The sequence below is a fragment of the Leucoraja erinacea genome, unplaced genomic scaffold (genome assembly GCF_028641065.1).
Source record: "Leucoraja erinacea ecotype New England unplaced genomic scaffold, Leri_hhj_1 Leri_115S, whole genome shotgun sequence".
NCBI classification, from domain to species: Eukaryota; Metazoa; Chordata; class Chondrichthyes; order Rajiformes; family Rajidae; genus Leucoraja; species Leucoraja erinaceus.
In genome coordinates, this window is record NW_026575407.1 from 190,613 (window position 1) to 196,786 (window position 6,174).

At 48.4% G+C, this 6,174-nt stretch overlaps 1 pseudogene; it reads left to right on the forward strand.

Moving 5' to 3' along the window:
- Positions 1 to 4,638: 4,638 nt before the first annotated feature.
- Positions 4,639 to 4,738, forward strand: LOC129715400 (U6 spliceosomal RNA; annotated as a pseudogene).
- Positions 4,739 to 6,174: the final 1,436 nt, after the last annotated feature.

The window sequence follows — 6,174 nt, forward strand, 5'->3', positions numbered from 1 at the left end:
TGAATGGCGGTGCAGGCTCGAAGGGCCGAATGGTCTACTCCTGCACCTACTTTCTATGTTTCTATGAAAACTCGTGCTTACGTTTTCTTTCCCCCAATGAGCCAATGAAAATGCGATTAATTAAAACTACCTTGGTCTAGCTCGACTGCCTAAAACCAAAGATTATAAGAGCAGAGCAAGATGCGCCACTCTGCGAAAAAAGCGTATGACATGGGTATGACATGACGCCATTTTACTGAGCTGCATTTTACAATGCATTTCGTTGTCTCTGTACTGTACACTGACAATGACAATTAAAATTGAATCTGAATCTGAACCTGAATAATATGAATAAAATGTACAATAATATTAACTAAATATGTGAAGTGATCGATGCTATATAAAACACTATTCCCTACAACACTGATTACACCAAAGATGATTTAGCAGATCAATCTTTGGAACGGATTACACCAAAGATACTAGAGGAGCATTGCCCGCTACCTCCCTCGGGAGCGCCAACCGTGGGCAGACGCTTGAGGCTCTCCCGCCGGTCGCCTTCATCTGGTATCGGGGGGGACCGACCAAGAATCAGTCCTGGAGCAACTCGGGAGTGGAGGAAATGTCCTCTTCCCCCAATGATACTAGAGGAGCCTCTTTGCTTTTCCCTACGACCTGATATAAGAGCAGATTGTATAACTGGAGTCCGTACCCGCCCCCGTTACCAAAGATGTCGCGGTTGGCATAAACAAATGGCGGCCGTGACGTTCCGTTACGTACTACACGTCAGCCCATTGGATTTCGGAGGAGTGGTCTATCTTGCTCTGCTCTAGAATCTTTGCCTCTAACTACATGGCGACCCCACTACAACTGCACTCACGACAACAAAAGTATCAATTCTCACTACGGTGACCAATTTATGGTCGCAGAAAAATTAGCGGCGACCATACTGAGGCCGCGACTAGTTCCCAGAATGCGGGAACTCCTCGCGACCATGAAGGAGACTCACCAGAGACCAACAGCGAACATGTGGCGAGCGCAGAGTCTTCTGAGGCTGCGGCCTCTAGCCCTAGACTCTCCCACGTAAAGATAGTGATGTACTCTATCGTACATGAGTACATCAGTTACTGCGAGAAGGGACACAGCGTGCAGTACACAGTGTGGTGGCTGCAAAGAAAGTACATAGAACAGCACCGAAGAGGAACAGGCCCTTCGAAACACAATGTCTGTGATTCCAAGGCAAACTATTCTTGGCCTCCATGCCATCCATATCCCTGTATGTCCAGACACCTATTTATAAGCCTCAACAGCCAACATTGTGTTTGGTTTAGTTTAGAGATACAGCGCGGAAACAGGCCCTTCGGCCCACCGGGTCTGCGCCGACCAGCGATCCCCGCACATTAACACTATCCTAGGCAGACAAGGATGCTGGAGAAACTCAGCGGGTGAGGCAGCATCTATGAAGCGAAGGAACAGATGACGTTTCGGGTTGAGACCCTTCTTCAGCTGAAGAAGGGTCTCGACCTGAAACGCCACCTATTTCCTTCGCTCCATGGATGCTGCCTCACCCGCTGAGTTTCTCCAGCATTCTTGTCTACCGTCGATTTTTCCAGCATCTGAATAGAAGAATAGAATGCAATTTATTGTCATTCAAAGCTAGGTTTGAACGGAATGTCATTTCTGCAGTTTTTTAGTTTACAAAACAATCCAAGACCCACACTTAACACAGTTTACATAAACATCCATCACAGTGAGTTTCCAACATCTCCTCACTGTGATGGAAGGCAAAGTCTTTATCTCTTCCCTTTGTTCCTTCTCCCGTGGTCCAGCAGTGCAACTGCAGTGTCGAGGCGAACTGGGGCTCCGATGTTAAAGCCCCCGGTGGGCGTGGGTAAGTCCTGAGGCCGCTTAAGCCACGCCGAGCGATGTTAGGCCCCGGCTCCATGTCCTTAAACCCGCGATTCCAGCGGGAGAAGTCGCCGTTGCGGAGCTCGGAAAAGCGGTCTCCCACCAGGGACCTGCGAGCTCCCGATGTTCCCGTCCACCGGGTCTGCGGCCGGTGCCTCCGAACTCCAAAGCCGGGTCGCATCCGCACGCCACCACAGCTCTCCCCGCTCCGAAGTTGGCCAGCCCCGCGATGTCAGTTCCGTTCTGCAGGCTCTGCAACTGGAGCCCCCAGGTTAGTCCCGGCCTGAGGTCGCCACCGGCTCCACGATGTTAGGCCCAACGACATCCGAGACCCGACAGGGAATAGCCGGGTCCCCGCACAGGGAAGAGATTTAAACGGTTTCCCCCCCACCACCCCCCACATATACACAGCTAAAAAAATAATAAAAACTAACTCAAGACATGCATTTAAGACAAAAATAAAAAAAGACAAACGGCTGTAGTCTAGCCGCTGCCGTTAGGCGCCACCACTAACTGCAGTTCTTTCTTAAACTGAACACTTTCCGACACCCACTCGGGACAATTTTTCATTTACACCAAGCCAATTAACCTACAAAACTGCACGTTTTTGGAGTGTGGGAGGAAACCGAAGATCTCGGAGAAAACCCACGCCTCCTCCACCAGGCCTGGCATCACGTTCCAGGCCTCCACCACTCTCTGTGTATAGACGTCTCCTTCAAACTTTGCCCCTCTCACCTTAAAGCTGTGCCCTCTAGTCTTTGACGTTTCCACCCCGGGGGGAAAAGGTTCTGATGGTCTGCACCTCCCATACTTCCATTAGATCTCCGACGCTCCTGAGAAAAAAATCCAAGTCTGTCTAAGTCTAACCTCTCCTTATGGCACTCTAATCCAGGCAGCGTTCGGGTCCACTACACCCTAACCAAAGCCTCCATATCCTTCCGGCAATGGGGTAAAAATAGTTCCAAACTGATTACAGCTCTTCCTCACAGATAGTGCAAAGGTGGGGTAGATGGTAGCTCAGGACTGCTCAAATCTGTTGCCTGGGAAGAAACTGTCCCTGAATCTGGAGGCGTAGAATTTCAAACTTCCCTGATGGGAGAGGGGAGAAGAGGGAGTGAGACTGGTCCTGGATTATGCTGCTGGCCTTGCCGAGGCAACGTGAGGTGCAGATGGGGGTCGGTGGAAGGAAGGTTGGTTTGTGTGATACATAGAAACATGGAAACATAGACAATAGGTGCAGGAGTAGGCCGTTCGGCCCTTCGAGCCTGTACCGCCATTCAATATGATCACGGTTGATCATCCAACTCAGTATCCCGTCCCTGCGTCCACAACTCTCTGTAATTCCTTGCGTTTTAGTTTTGTTTAGTTCAGAGATACAGCGCGGAAACAGGCCCTTCGGCCCACCGGGTCCGCGCCGACCAGCGATCCCCGCACATTAACACTATCCTACACACACACACACTAGGGACAATTTTTACATTCGCCAAGCAAATTAACCTGCAAACCGGTACGTCTGTGGAGTGTGGGAGGAAACCGAAGATCTCGGAGAAAACCCAAGCAGGTCACGGGGAGAACGTGCAAACTCCGTACAGACAGCGCCCGTAGTCGGGATCGAACCCGGGTCTCTGGCGCTGCATTCGCCCTAAGGAAGCAACTCTACCGCTGCGCGACCGTGACCAGTCTTGTCAAGGGTTCAGAGAAGATTGAGCCAGAGGGGTAGATTGAGCAGGCTAAGACTATTCCTTGGGGCGCAGGAGAATGAGAGGTGACCTTATAGAAATGTACAAAATCATGGCAGGAATAGATTGGTTAAATGCAGTCTTTTGCCCAGAGTAGGGAGTTCAAGAACCAGTGGACATGGTTTTAAGGTGGGGGGGAAGGGGGGGGGGATTTAATGTGAATCTGATGGGTAACTTTTTTACACAAAGGATGCTGGGTGTATGGAACGAGCTGCCGGAGGAACTGCAGATGCTGGTCTAAACCGAAGAGCAGGGTCAGACTGCATCTCTGGAGAAAAGGAATAGGTGGCATTTTGGGTCGAGACCCTTCTTCAGACTGAAACATCACCCATTCCTCTTTTCCAGGGATACACTCTGACCCGCTGAGTACCACAGAAGGCAGTGGAGGCCGATTCACTGGATGTTTTCAAGAGAGAGTTAGATTTAGCTCTTAGGGCTAACGGAATCAAGGGATATTGGGGAGAAAGCAGGGACGGGGCACTGATTTTGGCAAGAGAATACTGAATGGCCCAAAGGGCCGAATGGCCTACTCAATAGACAATAGGTGCAGGAGTAGAGGCCATTTGATCCTTCGAGCCAGCACCGCCATTCAATGTGATCATGGCTGATCATTCCCAATCAGTACCCCGTTCCTGCCTTCTCCCCATATCCCCTGACTCCGCTATTTTTAAGAGCCCTATCTAGCTCTCTTGAAAGCATCCTGAGAACCCGCCTCCACCACCCTCTGAGGCAGAGAATTCCACAGACTCACTACTCTCTGTGAGAAAAAGTGTTTCCTCGTCTCCGTTCTAAATGGCTTACCCCTTATTCTTAAACTCTGTGTGGCCCCTGGTTCTGGACTCCCCCAACATGTTTCCTGCCTCTAGCGTGTCCAAGCCCTTAACAACATACTCCTGCACCTATTTGCTATGTTTCTATGATAGTCTGACCCGCTGAGTTACCCCAGCTTTTTGTATCTATGCCAGAGGAGGTAGTTGAGGTAGTTGTAATGTTTAAGAAACATTTAGGCAGGCACATGGATGTGAAATGTTTAGAACGGAACAATGCACAGGAGATGAGCATGGCCTCTGCGCAAGGATGACAGGCACATTCGTGAAGCTTTCCTTAGCTAATCTCCCTGAGAATAGCTAAGGACAAACTGCACCCCCTCCACACACACCTGGATCTCCTGCCATCAGGCAAGAGATACCGTAGCATCAAAGCCCGGACTACCAGACTGCTAAACAGCTTCCTGCCACTGGCTGTGAGGCTGCTAAACAGTCACTCTGTACTCACAGTCACCTGATTCTGCGGCTTTGCACTAACATTTTAATAACTCTGGCACTGGCCACTCAAATCATCTGCCCTGGACATTTTAATGACTGTTATTACTGTATTTTAATGTTGCCGTTTTACCTGCTTTTAACTATTTATACAGTTTCATCAAGGACTGGATTGTTTTTATTGTTATTATGTGTGAAATGTTTTAAGTTTCATGTGCGATGCTCTGGTATTCCCTGGGAAACGTCTTCTCATTTTGCACTGTACAACTGTTGCTTTGCAAGATGACAATAAAGGTTGATTTGATTTGATTTGATTTATTTAGTCCTCCCTCCACCACCTCCAGTTTAAATTCCATTTCCAGGGAAGAGACAAGGACTTTAAGACTTTTGCCTTCCATCACAGTGAGGAGGGCCTGGTAGACTTGCACTGTGGTGGATGTTAAATCTGCGTTAAGTGTGTGTTTTGTTATTTTATTCGATGTTATTCATAGCAAAAGGATTTGAGTATAGGAGCAGGGAGGTTACATAGAATGGTATGTTAGCTTTCATAGCAAAAGGATTTGAGTATAGGAGCAGGGAGGTTCTACTGCAGTTGTACAGGGTCTTGGTGAGACCACACCTGGAGTATTGCGTCTCCAAATCTGAGGAAGGACATTATTGCCATAGAGGGAGTGCAGAGATGGTTCACCAGACTGATTCCTGGGATGTCAGGACTGTCTTATGAAGAAAGACTGGATAGACTCGGTTTATACTCTCTAGAATTTAGGAGATTGAGAGGGGATCTTATAGAAACTTACAAAATTCTTAAGGGGTTGGACAGGCTAGATGCAGGAAGATTGTTCCCTATGTTAGGGAAGTCCAGGACAAGGGTCACAGCTTAAGGATAAGGGGGAAATCCTTTTAAAACCGAGATGAGAAGAACTTTTTTCACACAGAGAGTGGTGAATCTCTGGAACTCTCTGCCACAGAGGGTAGAAGAGGCCAGTTCATTGGCTATATTTAAGAGGGAGTTAGATGTGGCCCTTGTGGCTAAGGGGATCAGGGGGTATGGAGAGAAGGCAGGTACAGGATACTGAGTTGGATGATCAGCCATGATCATATTGAATGGCAGTGCAGGCTCGAAGGGCCGAATGGCCTACTCCTGCACCTAATTTCTATGTTTCTATGTTTCTATGTGCGATGCTCCAGTATTCCCGAGGAAACGTCTTCTCATTTTGCAATGTACAACTGTTGCTTTGCAAGATGACAATAAAGGTTGATTTGATTTGATTTGATTTATTTAGTTC